Source organism: Pinus tabuliformis, chromosome 7, assembly GCF_031772625.1.
Source record: "Pinus tabuliformis cultivar Carrire ecotype Pingquan chromosome 7, CPIR1, whole genome shotgun sequence".
In the NCBI taxonomy this organism is placed as follows: Eukaryota; Viridiplantae; Streptophyta; class Pinopsida; order Pinales; family Pinaceae; genus Pinus; species Pinus tabuliformis.
This window is the reverse complement of record NC_142293.1, coordinates 2018704539-2018721359: the sequence shown is the minus strand read 5'-3', so window position 1 is coordinate 2018721359 and position 16821 is coordinate 2018704539.

Genomic DNA, 16821 nt, shown 5'->3' with positions numbered 1-16821 from the left:
CGGATAATATGGAGTAGAGCTGTCGTGAGACAACCCTAGTTTGGCAGCTAATTCGACCATCATGTGATTGCGAAAATGCGATCCATGATCTGTGACTATAGCCTGTGGCACACCGAATCTGGCGACTACATGATTGAAAAAGAAGAGGGCAGCTGTTTCACCAGTATTATCTAATGTAGGCATCGCCTCGGCCCATTTGGTAAAATAGTCAACTGCAACTATGATGTACCCATGCCCCCCGGTCGAGGTGGGGTTACATGTCATGAAATCGATGCCCCATTTGGTGAATGGCCCAACAACAACTATTGGTTGCAGAGGTCCGGGTGGTCTTCTAGTTTTGCTATCGAAAATTTGACAAGCATGGCAACTTCTGACTGCGGTTATGCAATCTTTCAACATTGTTGTCCAGAAGTATCCTGCTCGTAAGATTTTTTGTGTCGTAGCATATCCAGATTGATGCCCCCCACACGCGCCTGAATGACAATCATTCAGGACTTTTTCGGCCTCCTCATGGGTGAGGCACCTTCTCATAACTGTATCTATACCTCGACGGTGAAGCGTATCACCGACGATCATGTAGTCTTTTGCTTGGTATCGAATACATTTTTGTTTGGAGTGGGAGGTGTTTGGCATGTATTTTTGAGTTTGGACATAAACGATTATATCTCCATACCACTCATTGCTTGCAAATATCAGAAACAAACTTTCGTCCACGATTGTTTCTTCGGATGTGTCATCGTTGGACGACGATGGGAGATCGCACAATAATTCTGCGAAAACTAGAGCTTTCTTTGACTTGGATTTTACAAATTCCAGATCAAACTCTTATAGGATTGCTATCCATTTTGAATATTTGCCCCCCAGCAACTGTCGCGACAATATATAAGTCATGGGGTTGCAATATGACAGAATGGTAGTTTTCCGAAAGAGGACATATTGTCAAAATCTCTGTATCGCTTGAATAGCTACGAGTGCTAGCTTTTCAACATAAGAATATTTGCTTTCTGTATCATTTAAGTTTTTACTTAAATAATATATAGGATGTTCAATTCCATCGACTTCTTGTTCACTAAAACCATTGCAATGGTCGTATTCGCTGTAGCCAGATACAGGTTAAAATCTTTTTGATAATCAGGGGCGTACATTAATGATGCTTTCATTAGGGAATCCTTTAAAGCATCAAAGGAAGCTTGCGCAACCTGATCCCAGAGAAAATGTACTTCCTTTTTCAAAAGACGTGTATAACCTTTAGCAAGTTCTGCGTAATTTGGAATGAACCTCCTCAGAAAGTTCGCTTTCCCTTGGAGTTTCTAAATCTGAAGCAAGTTCGAAGGTGGAGGCAAATTTATGATTGCGTGGACCTTACATGGGTCGAGACGAATCCCATCTTTCGAGACTACAAAGCCAAGTAAACGACCAGAACTAACGCAGAATACACATTTGTGTGGATTGAGTCATATCTTGTAGTGTCGGCAACGTAGAAATATCGCTCTTAAATACTGCGGGTGATCAGTCCACTTTCGCGAATGAGCCAGAAGGTCGTCGAGGTATGGTTGAACGATGTTTTTGATGTCATGGAAGGAATAATTCATTGCCCTCTGAAACATCGCCCCTGCGTTCTTTAAACCAAAGGGTAATTTTCGATATGCGAATGTGCCCCACGGATAAATAAATGCAGTCTTTGACTGGTCCTGTGAGCGGATATTTATTTGATTTCAATCCATGAATGAAAAGATTTTGCATCCGGCACATTCATTAATTATCTGGTCAATGAAGGGTGTAGGGTAGTTGTCCTTTGGACAAGCTTGATTTACATCCCTATAATCTATGCACACTCTAATTGTTCCTTGTTTTTTCATAACGGGGACAATATTCGATACCCAATCGGTTAGAGGAACCGGGTAGATGAAACCATCATGGAGAAGTTTTTCAACTTCTGCCTTAATGGCAGCGACTTTCTTGGGGTGAACCTGCCGCAGCCGTTGTCATACTGGTTTGACATATGGATATATCTTAATTTCGTGTTCAATGATACTCGAGTCAATGCCTGGCATTTCATCATATGACCAAGCAAAGACATCTCTGAATTCACGAAAAAGAGTGTTATATATCTCTAGTTCTGAAGGAGAACAACATTTGCCGACATAAATATTCTCTACAACATCTGTTTTGGTCGAGATATTTATGGCGATAGTCTCTTCAATATTGGACAAGCTTCGCTCGGAATCCACTGTGTTTACAGTATTTGATAGGAATTCAAAAACTGAAGGATGATACAAGTCATCTTGATTATCTTCTCCACAATCTGGAAGAAGGGAACGATGGTGGGAATCATTCCATGGTGTTCCTTCAATTACCATAGATTGGACAATTCCTTCGTCGGTGACATGGACTCACGACCAAGGATCTGAAGGGGTACCATATTCTCTAGACCTATCTATCCAAACGCTTGATGAGCGTTGATTTGGGTTTGCCTCCCATGTTAGGAACATTGATTGCTACAATATTTCCGTTGGGCTTGGGGGCAAAACCACTGTATGATCCATGTCGATATCGTTTTCTGAGATCTTTTTAGAAGATATCATGTTGCAGGTTCATATCGACGCTACTTCTGCCAGATTGATTGGGGGTGGAAGAGCGAAATTTCCCATTAGTATAGTATCTTTTAGTAGGCCTACTCCGATATTCTGAAGCGAATGGGGGTTTCCATGGATCATGGGAATGCTTCCAGTAACTTGAGAACCATTGGGGAGGAAGTTTTGTTGATCGACGATTGTAATCCCTCCTTGAAAGGGAAATGCAATATTTCTAAAATAGTTCGACACAACAGCTGCCATGGCATATATCCATGGTCTTCCTAGTAGGATGTTGTAATCAAGATTCCCATCAATGACTTCAACATCTATTTCTACCATTTTCCCTCCAAGTTCAACTTTGAAGTTATTTAGGATACCATATGGGGTATATGTCCTTCCATCAAATGCTTTTAATGTCATCGAAGATCGCAACAAGGTTGGAGATCCTAAAGATTTCCAGCAACTCATCGACATAATGCATGTAGATGCTCCCTCATCAATAATCGTTCGATGAATAGTTTTGTTGAGGGCTTTCACTTGAACAAGGAAAGCTAGTTGAGCTGGCAATTGAGGATCGTATCATTTATGGTCAAAGGATACTAGATTGGAATCCTTTGGGTATGTCCCACCAATAGCTGATAATAAAGCCTGCCTTTGGGATGGGAAATTTTGTAGTACTTCAAGAGTCGACATAGCGGATGGCGATTGGGAAAAATCTTCTACTATATTATAATGTTGTGTCGCTCTAGCACGGGGATTAAATTTCGACTTGTGTACTACTCCCTTTGGCAGTTTTATCGTCAATTCAGGAATGGTGGGTGGCACAACTTCTGTCGAAGTTGTTGTCGAACTACTTGGTTGATCTTTATCCTTGTCGTTCGACAGCTGTGGATTCCCATTATCCTTGTTCCTTGTCGATATCAAAGCATCATTTTGCTGTTTTGAAACCGACAACATTAACACTTGAGACAGGGAGGCATTTTCACTTTCAACCAGATTTGTTCCTAGATTTTGAAATGGATCAGTTAACACTGCAGAGGTTTTTGAATTCTTAAAGAATTTTTTAACCTCAGCTCTGTGTGGACAACTTGCGGTCCAATGATCCTCATCGCATATCAAGCATGGATTTTTTGGTTTCCTATCTCCAGGAGGGTTTGAAGAAGATTTTTCAGGTGATGATTCCTCTTGTTTCCTCTTCTTCCCTTTGCCTTTCTTCTTGCTCCCTGGTTGTTTGGTTTCTTTGCCTTTATCTATCGATATGAAATTTACTTCCAAAGCAGGAAGTTCATCTTTTGCATTTTGACCTGAAATCTTACGGGCCTTTTTGGATGTAGCCCTTTTCGATTTCGTGTCTGTTGTGCCAATCACGCCATTGCCGGCATGAGAGTCATTGTTTGATTTAGGAGGAGGAGGAATTGAGAATTCCAGTCTAGGGGCGTCTGGTATTTTATCATAGAGCGTGTCAGACTGAGTGTAAATCAAGTCCAGATATTGCGCACGAGAGATAACTTGCTCTTCTGTTACGACTCCCCCCTTCGCCACATCTTCCGTGATGGAAGGCAGTAATGACTTGATAAACCATTCAGCTAATAGCTGATCGGGGACATACGTTTTTACCATTCTACGATGACGTTGCCACTCATGTATATGATCAGATATGTGAGTGGCCATTGTCTGTTTGAAATTGGTAAGAAGTTCTGTTCCCGTTTCGTACCTTATTGGCAATTGAAAATGGGTTAAAAAGGTTGTGGCTAAGGTACTGAAGTTGTCGAACGAAGCTCTAGGCAACTCGATGTACCATTTTGCCGCCATACCCGTTAACGTCCTCTGAAAGAGGCAAAGTCTTATCGAATCATCATTTAGGGTGTTCGACGAACACCATAGATGAAAGGTCATCACGTGATTCGATGGATCTTCACCCGGATTTCCATTAAATTTAGGAATATCTAATGGAAGTTTATGCGGAATCACTGGCCACCAAGGGGCGTAAGCAATTGTGTCATTGGTTAACCGGTTTAAATCAGGTAACTCCAGAGTTGCAACAAATGGTAACTGCTGATTTAGGTTAGGTGAAGCATACCCAGGGTAAGATGGGATTGCCTGAGCAGTTGGTCTTTGCATACCGGCATAATGCATTTGATGCTGGTATGTTTGGTAAGGTTGGTGGACATGACCATTGTAAAATGGTTGATTTTGACCGTTTTGAATGTACAACTGTCCACTGTTAGCAAAGATTTGCTACTCAGAACCTTGGTATACTTGTTGGAATTGCGGTTGTTGGTATTGCACCAGCCATGGTTGTGAAGCCATGTGCTGTTGCCCGATACTAATAGTTTGACCAAGATGAGGGGTAATTGTACCCATCTGAACCTGTATCATTCCAGTAGTCGACGATTGTGGTTGAGTCGCAGGGTCAAGAGGCTGTTGCATTACAACCTGAGAAACCTGAGGTTGGCATACAATAGGCAGCGCTTGAACTTGCGACACCGTCACAATAGCTGGCGTAGTCGGGATATTCGACATAGGTACGCATTGTTGCGTTGAGTATACAACTCTTGGTTGTTGAGGTAGTATAGGTACCCAACCACTTGAGGTAATTCCAGTATAACCTGAATGTTGTTGTGAACTCCCGTATGGATATCCTCCCGGAGGGGATAATGAAATGATATACTGCCCCCCATACGGTGGTAATCCAGAACTCAAGGGGATTGTTTGCCCTTGGGGGCCAGACTACCCAAATTGAACTCCAAATGGATCAGTTTCTTGAGTCTCAACATAAGAGTTTCCGGATATTATTCCGGATGAACAAACAGGAACGGACCATATTGTCGAAATAGCCCTTGAGTGGGCTCCTTCTAGCGACTGAGAGCTAGTCGGGACAGATGGTATAACGACGAACATTGTCGGAGTGATAGCAGGGAGTTCTGTCGTCGCTGTGTCAGACGACACAATCCTAGATGTTGATGGTTGTTCAGACATTTGTAGTCTATCCAAAAGATTACCTAGCAATTCTACAGGAGCTTCCACTAGTGGTAGACTAACTTTTGATGAAGAAGGATATAGAGTGATCCCGACTCCAAAGTGCGTTGGAGTACTTGTTTGAGGATCTTCTACAATTTCTTCTATGGCAATCAGACCAGGTGGAAGGGGAAGACTGTCAGGTCCGTAAAATATTTCTTGTGCCGAAGAAGGGGTGAAATCGGCAGCGACAGATGTTTGAAGAGCAAGACTCACCGAACTTGTTGTAGATGGAACTAGTTCGGTAACACAACTGTTTACTCTCAGACTAGGATCAATATCACTATCCTTCTGTGGCTGCTGAACTTCTTCTATAGAGGCAGAGATTCCAGAAATGTTTGGAGTAACCGGAGTCTCTGATGTCGTTGGAACACTTGTTCTAACTTTAATAGGATATTTGGAACCAGTTAAACGAGTTTGCTTTGTCCGTACTAGCTTCGATTCTGGAGACAAAGACGGTTGACTCGTAAGCCTCCACGAACGACGGTGTTTCAATTGACTTTCTTCCACGATTGCGGATTACTCGATCAACTAAAATAAAAGGGAAGTCTGTTTCCTAATTAAATGAATTTTAGACGCCTCGACACAACTTGTTTTTTCAGTTTTTAAGAGTCGAGAAAAAACAAAAGATGACTCTAGTCTCCTTCGATTTTTAATGAGCCTGAAGTTACAAGTGCTCAGATGGACCTTTTCCGTTAAGGAGTCTGAAAAGGAACGAAAGGAACTACTCTGGAGATCTAGGTAGAGGGAGTAACAAACCAATCACAAAACTGTAGAATATTTTTTACGGTACGACAGTCAATCTTCCCGAATGTTGTGTTCAGTGCATTGCGATCGATAGGGCGGCAGACATAGCTTCCTAAGGATAAAGGGTTTAAGCCTATAGGGGTCTCCCAAAATATACTCGACGGTACGTGGGAGCACAAGTCCGTACTGGCACTTATCGTCTCAAAGTGGAGGAATCACCCAACCATCAGTGAGGACAACAGTTACCAGGCTTTACGACGCCAGAATACGTCTCTAGCCTAGACCTCTAAATGTTGTGCGTTAAGTTCCAAAGCGTTGTTAGATTCATTGAATTTATTTTAAGTTGATCTTGTTTATTGAAGTTTGCCTTTTGTGTTCACCACGAGATGTAGATGTAATTCCTAAAATGCAATCTAAAGATGATAAACAAACTTTTATCTCTTTTGTGCAATGAAAATCCTAGCTACTAGGGGAAAAGAAAGACAAAATCTTTTCACAAAGAGCAACGAGCACACTGTAAATGCACTTTCCTAAATCAAGCCATACAGACTGTCTATATGAAAATGCACATGCATGTATTTGTTTTGACTTTCTTAGTATTGATGCTAAAAAGAAAGTTGATGTACAAATCTGAATTTCTTTCCAAGCGACAAATATAAACAAGCTCTTTTCGAAATCAAAAACATAGATGATTACGACACCTTACGATTTTGAAATGAACACTCGTTATTGACACTAGAAAATTACAAATTCAGACCAAAAGCAATAGTAACAGGATAATCGACCATCAACATCAATCAAACTTTCTCCTATGATCGAAATCGACACTTGCGACATATTCAAATCAAAGGACGACAGTACGACTATGCTACTTTTACAAAGGAAAACTGTAAACGACTCAACAAACACACAAAAATATCTACAGTTCTTTTGTACAAAGGAGGCGGAATAACAACAAGGAAAAAAGGTTTCAAAAAGACATATACTGATCACAGGCAGCAAAATTAAGGGATAGAACTGGAAAGAATGAAGCACAGGAACCACAACTGCACATAGCTAGTCTGATCAGCGCACCTGTAACACAGCGAATCTGAAATGCATCGCAGGTTTCCCCTTCGGGAAGTGCGCTGAAATTCAGGATCTCTGAACAGTACTTGCGCTGGGCGAGAAACGAGACTCTGTCCGGGTTCCGGGTCACAGTTTCAGTTCAGTCCTTGGTTTTTGGCTGAGTAAAAAGCAATCAGTAATGCAAAAATCAGGGGTAGATTTAAGGAGGATCTAAGAGCTATCACAAGGGCAATCAGATACTTTGTGAATCAGCTGTTTAAATCATAAACAGATCCAGTGAATGGATTGAAGCATCAGTTATCTACTTTTCATTTGTTATGGCAAATGCAGTTCGAAAGCTACTTATAAGTTTATGAAACAAACAACAAAGAATGATACACAAACAAACTAATTAGGCATTCCCCAGTGGAGTCGCCATTTTTTTACAGGGAAAAGTGTCAATTTAGAACTGCTCTATCCCACTAAGGTGTGACAGCTACCTTAGAAACAAACAGAGAAAAACTACTTTTGTATTTCCTTTATGAATTATAGATAGAGAGGAATAGAAAGAACGAACCTGTGTCTTGCGCTAATCCTTTGATCCAATCCCTCTCTTCTGTGATAGTCTCCAGCTACCTGCTCCCTTGAATTCCCAGCTTCACAAAGTACCTGTAAGATCACAGAAGCAGAGGACTATACAAAGACATGGATCTATATTCATAAACAACTTAGGATCAAATTTAAGTTAACCATACAAATGTAACAAGCATCAATGATACAAAAGCATGGAGGAGAACTCAAATAGTTTTTATTGATAAGCAAGAAAAGGTCCAGGAGGAGTTACAACCAGTGGTTCCGACCCAGCATCAACCTCCCAGCAAAGAAGCCCCTCTTCACATCAAACAAAGCATAAATCACCCAACAATCTGATGTTTGTCTCTAGAAACCAACAACAATTCCTTACAATATGCAAAATTCTAGCCTCTGGATCTCTGGGATGAGGGATCCATATATAGATATCTGTAAGGAGGATGAGTCAGCTTGTGATTTGATTAGTGTCTTCTCTCTGTCAGTTCTTGCTTCCACTTGGAGACTGAGGGCCTCTTACTCATCCTTGGTCGAATTCAGTGAGGCAAGTGTCACAGGAGAAGATTCTGGAAGCTTCCATTGCCTCTCCACCTCGCGGAATGATAGTGCCATTTGTCGTTTCTCGCCCATCGTACCCCACAGAAGGGATTTTTGAAATGTAACTCAACCTCACAGTGCATTTGGGTGAGATGCAATGCACCTAGCCAGTGGAGGAGCTCCAATGATCCTGTTTTGACCAATTCTGAGCAGTTTCTGGTGGAGAACTTTTGGGAGAAGTTGTAATCTGTTGACCTTGTTCCTTTAGGGGTTAGAACAACACTTTTAGGGACTTAGGAGCCCTTGGTTTATGGAAATTTCATGCTTGGAGTTGTAGGGCACAAAAATGTCTATAACAACCGCGCCATCTCAGTTTTTGGTTCTTGTGTAACAGCAACATCCTCAATGGATTTTTGTGTGTTAGCCTTCCATATTTCATTTTGTGTTTCCCTTGAGATGGTGTCTATTTCAGAGACTCTAAGCCCCGCTATCACTAGATTCTCAGCATAGATCATGCACATAGTGCTTGGGACATCTCCCTTCTTGGCCCTATCCACGACCTCGGTCAAAGTGTCTAATCCTGGGGCTCTTTCCTCTACTTTCCCCTCTGCTAGTTGTTCTCTTATCTCTTTATTTTCTTTTTCTAAATTTTTAATTTTTAGTGGCAAGGATTCAGTTTTGCTCTTACCAGGTGAAGAAGGTCCCTCTGGCTAAGCCTACTCCTCGTCCTTCTATTCTACTACCTCTTTGTTCTTCTTTGACATGGATGGGGACTCTGGGTGCCCGCTAACCCTTATGCTCTGCTTCAGCCACCTATCACCAATTCGTTTGTTGACTGGCCTCTTACCAACCCTTATTGTTGAAGGCTGGGGTTGCTCCTTTGTCACTGCTAGAGCTTCCTCAGACATCCTGGTTTTCCTCCTGTGGGTGATCCTAGCCTTCTTCCTCATGAATTCTTCCCAATTCCCACCCTGATATCTTAAGACGTCTAGCACAATGAGATTGATGAGGCCATGGTTGGTGACACATGTTTCTGGGTGTGCAAATGTTTTCACAATCGCATCCATATGCTTAATGTTTCCTAGCAAGAAGTAGGTAAGACTGATCATCTGTCAATGCCGAAGGTGATTTAGCAATGGAAATTGGTAATTGAACACAATTTTTTCCCTTCCCTCGCAAGTAATGTACTTTATGAGGTAGAGGGCAACATCAGTCCATTGTTGGGGAAGTGACAACCTGTCGATCTGCCTCCCTTTCTTCGCCACTGACTCTTCCTATAGGAGGAACTCCCCCTTCAAGGAGGGGTCATTAACCTTCCTGTTGAACCACCTCTTTCCTTCCACTGGTAACCCCGTCAGTCGAGAAATCTCCTCTTATGTAACCTCCATCTGAATTCTCTCTAAACTCTTTGCAAATTCCATGGAAATTCCATTGTCTGATCCCTCCAACCTCTGGAAGAACTCAAACCAGCCCACGTCCTTGAAAATATGGTATGCTTCGGGGAAATTCTCTAAGGCTTCTATTGACCCTGGCTCATGCCAAATTGCTACTCCACCCATTTCTATGAAAATTTAGTGTTGTTTCCCTTCCTTTTCCTTTCCTTCAAAAGTTCTAGGGAAGTCGACATACTACTTAATTATTTCAGCATGAAATTGTTCTTTTCCCATCTCTCTGAGTACTATGCATGGGGATGCAATGCTCCAATAGAGGTAAATGGTAGGGTGGCGTAGGTGAGCATTCCAACATAGGATTTTTCAATAAAGTTTCATATTACACAATAATATTTCCTTATTAATGCTAGGTTATGGGAGGTCTCGTCGAAAGTACACTTCAATTTTTTGGTATGATCTAGCATTAAGTAACAATGATTACTAGATCACGATGCCTTAATTGCGATTTTTTTTAATAGTCACAGGTCATGTCGCAATATGATTCGACCGTGCCCCCACTCTCCCCCCCCCCCCCCCCCCCAAACTTAAATGTGACAGCTGACCTCGGCCGATAAAATGGATGTCATGTTAAGTTGCCATAATTACTGAATAAAATGAATAACGATATTACCTTGTATGACGTACCTAAGTGACGTGGGGAGAAGTCATTGGTGGCGAGATGCAGGAACGTAGCTCCAACGACAAGAACCATGATGATGCCTCTATCTTATTGCAATACAATATCTTATTTTACTTATTTCTAGATGTCATCAGCTATTATGGGTGTAACAACCAAGATGACTATTATATATTATTGATTTAAAAAAAAAAAATAGAGAAGAAAAGATCATGTAACAACACTATCCTAAAGTATGCTTTGAAATAAAAAATGTTGTTACAGAGTTTGTAACAGCCACCACAAGGTGGTTTTAAACTACTACATAAACTTTCTGTCTATACCTGGAAAAGGTTTTCACAGCCAGATTTTTCTATTACGAATTTTTTATTTTTATTTTTTTTAAGTTTGAAGGTGTAACAACCGCCAACCATAGTTGATTTTCAACTATTAAATTTATTGGAAAAATTATATTTTTTGCAGCATAGGGGGGATTTCACCTGTTCCTGTAATCTGAAGATCCAAATTTGTGACAATGTTGTTGAATGAATCCCTTGAAGCAGGTTTGTGATATAACCGAAGATGGTGCCCATTTTCAAGTAATGGTGTCCTCGCACTGACAATGGTCACCAAATATACAATCCCATTTTCAGAGACTGCATCTACCTCATAGGGACCTAGCTATTTGGTGCAAATCTTACCCTTGAAGTCTTTGAATATTGAGTCGTATAATAGAGCCCAATCTCCTTTCTGGAACTTCTTCTTTTTAATGAATCTATCATGCCACTTAGCTCTCTACTGCTAGATAGTCTATGTTTGTTGGATAGCAGCTAACTATTTCTCCTCTAATTCATTGAGTTGGTTCAATATTTGCTTTTGTGCTGTAGCGAGATCCAAATTTACCTCCAATGCTATCCTTAGTGTCTTGATTTCGAACTCAATGGGGAATAAGGGATTTTTTCCATACACAAGTCCATATGGTGAGAATCCCGTGGTATTGTCCCATATAGTCTTGTATGCCCACAACACTTTTGGAAGTTTATCAGACTAATTCCTTTGGTGACTGGCCACATTGTTAGTAAGGATCCCCTCAATGACTTTGTTAGTGATTTCAACTTGGCCATTTTCCTGTGGATGATAAGTTGTTGTGATTCTATGATGGATTTTATATTTTTCAACCGACTTCTGGATCATATGGGATGTAAACTGGGACCCTCCATCTGTGACTATCTCCCTGGGTATGTCAAATCGAACAAAGATGCCTTCAAACAGGAAGTCTTAAATAACCTACTTCGTGGCTCTAGTTAGCGCCTTTGTCAGTGCAGACCAACATGTAAGATTTTTTTCTAGATGAAGGAGTAATTGGTCCCACAAAATCTAGGGCCCAATTCTCAAAAGGTTCAAAGATGATTTGGGGCTGTAATGACATCTCATCTGATTGGAGTGGTTGGCCCATCCTTTGACAACTATCACATCCTTTCACAAACTTCTTGGCATCCCAAAATATTGTTTTCCAATAATACCCTATTGAAAGGACTTTGTATCATGTCTTTTTGTCTGCAGAGTTCCCTCCACAAGGTTCCTCGTGACAATATTTAAGGATGTTAAAGATCTTATCTTCTCTAACACACCGTTTGATCTGAAAATTTGGTCCAGTGTGATAGAGATTCCCATCTATCCAGGTATAGGTGCCACTTTGCTGTATAATATTTCTTTTCTCCTTGGAGGGAAAATATTGTGGAAACTTCCGTGCAGCAAGATAGTCGGTTATATATGCATAGCAAGGTGAGTAAGTAGAAATAAAAAAAGATACTCATCAGGGAAAGAATCCTTAGTAGGTATGAAATTGTCATAAATAGTTAACCTAGAAAGAAAATCAGCTACTACATTATCTTTTCAAGGTTTATCGACAATTGTGATATCAAATTCTTGTAACATCAGTAACCAACATGAGATTCTACCATTGGTAATTGGCTTATTCATTAAAAAACGAATGTCAGAGTGGTCAATGTGTACAAATACTTGACATCTAGTGATATGATTTCAAAATTGATAGATGGTGTGCATGACTACTAAGAACTCCTTCTCGGTCACTATGTATTTGAGCTTAGGTGGGGTTAGATTTTTGCTTATGTAGTAAATAGCATAAGGTTTCTTATCCTCCAGTTGGCCCAAAACAACACCTACAACAATATCAGATGCATCTGTAGCTATGTGAAATGAAAATCCCTAATTAGGTCCTTGCAAGACTGGAGTTGTTGATACATAACATTTCAGCTTTCAAAAGGTGTGCTCACAATTCCCTATCCACAGAAAGTCAGCATCCTCCATGTGCAAGGAAAATAATGGTGATGCAATTTTTGAATTTTTTTCTGTAAATCTCCTGTAATACGCTGCATGCTCCAAGAAAATATGTACCTCTTTTTGCATCTTGGGGGTTGGAATTTGTTATGAAACCAGCTCAAGAAAAGATAGAAAAGATAGATCAACGCCTTAGAATTCAGCCTCTTTGAGGGGGAAACCTCCTTTACATTACATAAATGAACAATTCTTGGATGATACAAATGAAAAGACCTCCTTTCTATATAGGAGCCTAAGGGATCATAACATAATCAGAGCCGACATAACAATAATAATGTAAGGTCACAATAATAACAATAGAGGGCTTCTATAGGGCACAAGAGTAACAATATGGGCACTACATGGGTGCATCAATATAATAAGGGGGTTGTACTAATAACAATAAGGGGTTACACTAGTAGTATAGGGGCCTAACATGCCCCTCTCCTTCAAAAAGTGTTGCCCTCAATGCTTGAGTAGTTCTTGATGCTTCTATATAAAATTCTTGTCCTCCCATGTGGAATCTTCAGCAGGTAAGTTCTTCCACTTGATGAGATACTATGAAATTGATTGATTTCGTAGTTGTCGGGTTCTTGTTTCTGTGACTACTCCAGGTTCCAATGTGATTTTTCCTTCCTCTTCAATTTTTGGCAATATTGTTGCATTGGAATCTTTTTCAACTTTTGAATAAGTGGCCATACTTCTTTATCCTTCTTCCATTCATCCCTTGCTTCGTTTATCCAATCTGGTTGGATAATAGAAATAGCACAAAACAATGCTTCCACATCCTTATCCTTGAAGAGTCTTCCCATTCGGTAAGGTCGCCATTTGTTAAGTGCATGTAGTATTGCCCACATTTCCTTCTCATAAATATTTTTATTTATATGTAGCAGCAAAAATACCCAATCACCTACATCAAAACATTTTTCACTATGATGTTGATCTACCTGTTGTTTCATTTGATTTTGAACCAAAGTGGTGTTATCCTTTAAAAGTTGGAGAACTTGTTGTTGATGCTCGATGTGATCTTTCACTACTTGAACCTTTTTCTTCTTGATATGTCCTTCTATCTTTAGAGTTTGAGGAGTGGTAATTTCTTCCAATCCTTTACAAGATATGGTCGGATTCATTTTTTGATGCTCGATGTGATCTTTCACTTCTTGAACATTTTTCTTCTTGATATGTCCTTCTAGGTTGATAGTTTGAGGAGTGGTAATTACGACCAATGAATTACAAGATATGGTTGGATTCATTTCTTCTTTCTTGACGTGATCTTTCACTTCTTTCACCTTTTTCTGCTTGATATGTCCTTCTATCTTGAGAGTTTGAGGAGTGGTCTTTCTTGCTAATAGTTTATAAGATATGGTCTGATTCTTTTCTTCTTTCTCTGGGGTTGAGTCCTGGCATATATCCTCTTCCTTTGATGTTTCTTGATCCTTTTATTCCTCCTCTTCATACTCTATGTAAAATAATTTCTTCTCGGCACACTTATGACCTTTAGTACATTTGCTATCACAATTGTAACAAAGCCCTTTTTCTCTTTTTTCTTCCAAATGTTGTGGTGTAACCCTTGTAGGTTCTGGAAGGCTAGGAGGAACAACACGCCCATCTTTATAGTTGTGAGGGGTAGACGTCATTGTTGCCATAATTTTACTTTCAAATATGTCACAAAGCCCTTTTACTATTTCCAATTGTTGTGGTGTTTCTCTAAAGAAGGTGTTGCTCTTTGTATCCTCATAATGTGCTATCATTTCCTCCTTGAGAATTGACCACGTAACAAGTTTTTTACGAGAACAAAGCCCTTTATACCATAAAAATTGATCTGGTTCAAAATATGAAGATGCAATACATACCTTTTCTAACAGTGGTACAAAATGTAGATCAAAATATTGCTCCATCTGAATTACCCAATTTACCGGATCCTTGCCATCAAACTTCCTCATCTTTCTTTTTCTTGATTTTAGGACCTCGAACTTGAAAAGACTGTAACTCTGTACTTGTGGATATTTAAGTTCTGAAATTGCTACCTATAGTAGCCCTCTGTGTCCTCTTTCCAATGCCACCAGTCTGATCCAAATTGGATTCTCCAAGGAAGAGTTATACACAATCTCTAAACATGACCGGATTATAGAAATTTCCAGAAGAGCGAAGTTGTATGAAGTGCCACGTCTACAATTTTCGATATTGGGTTCTGAAAATGATATACAAGAAACTACAGTCCGTCCTCTTTCAGAAACTGCTTACTAAATATCAATCCAATGCTCAGAGAGAAATTTATGACTATTTTCCCCAGGTAACCTGTTTTGAATGTAATTCAGGAGTCTGCAAAAAGACCAACTTCCTCAGATCAGATCTCCACAAATATTGTGCCAACATCTCTGAAATTTGGACCCAAGGTTCAGCGTCATTTCTTCTCAAATGGTTGTTTTTTCTGACTTCTGAAACGTCACAGAAAAAAAAGTTATAGCGAACATGCCATGATGACCTGTTTGGAGCAGCGAAACCCTAGAATCCAAAGCTCTGATACCAAATGTTATGAAACCAGCTCAAGAAAAGATAGAAAAGATAGATCAATGCCTTAGAATTCAGCCTCTTCGAGGGGGAAACCTCCTTTACATTAGATAAATGAACAATTCTTGGATGATACAAATGAAAAGACCTCCTTTCTATATAGGAGTCTAAGGGATCATAACATAATCAGAGCCGACATAACAATAATAATGTAAGGGCACAATAATAACAATAGAGTGCTTCTATGGGGCACAAGAGTAACAATATGGGCACTACATGGGTACATCAATATAATAAGCGGGTTGTACTAATAACAATAAGGGGTTACACTAGTAGTATAGGGGCCTAACAGAATTTTTAGAATTACCTCTATTTTTATAGGTTCTACCTTCATTCCGTCACCAGAAATGTAGTGTCCAAGCACGATCCCTTTAGTCATCATCATGTGACATTTTTGAGTGCTCAAAGCATCATTAGTCTGTACACATCGTTGCAACACTTTTTCCAAATTAGTTAATGGTTTTTCAAAAGAATCTCCATAGGGTGTAAAATAGTCCATGAAGATTTTGAGGCAGTCATTCAGAAAGTCAGAAAAAATCCCTAGTATTTCCCTTTGAAAGGTTGCTAGCACATTGCAAAATCCAAAATGGAGTACTCTATATGAACACTATCCATTGGAATGGAAAGCATTGGTCTATTAAATACATATTCTCACACAAATAACTAAATATTATGGAACTTTCCAGAGCAATTTATGGTTTCTCCTCTTGCAACCATCACTTGCCAATATGGTGCTGGATATAGGAAGCCATTCAATTCCTTGGCTATCTTACAATGAATAAAATTATGCGTACTTCCCGAATCGATCAATGCTATTACCTTTTTCTTCTCGATATGTCATTCTATCTTGATAGTTTGAGGAGTGGTAATTCCAGCCAATGCATTACAAGCTATGGTCAAATTCATTTCTTCTTTCTCAATGTGATCTTTCACTTCTTGAACCTTTCTCTTCTTGATATGTCCTTCTATCTTGAGATTTTGAGGAGTGGTAATTCTTTCCAATGCTTTACAAGATATGTTCAGATTCATTTCTTCTTTCTTTGGGGTTGGTTCCTGGTGTATATCCTCTTCTTTTGATGTTTCTTAATCATTTTCTTCATCCTTTTCACAATATATGTAAAATAATTTCTTCTCAACACACTTATGATCTTTATTGTATTTGCTATCACAAATGTAACAAAGTCCTTTTTCTCCTTTTTCTTCCAATGGTTGTCGTGTAAACCTTGTAGGTTTTGTAAAGCTGGAAGAAAAAACACTTCCATATTTATAGTTGTGAGTGGTAGGATTCCTTGCTTCCATGATTCCGCTTTCAATTATTCTTACCAACCTGAATGCCTTCTCTAATGAATCA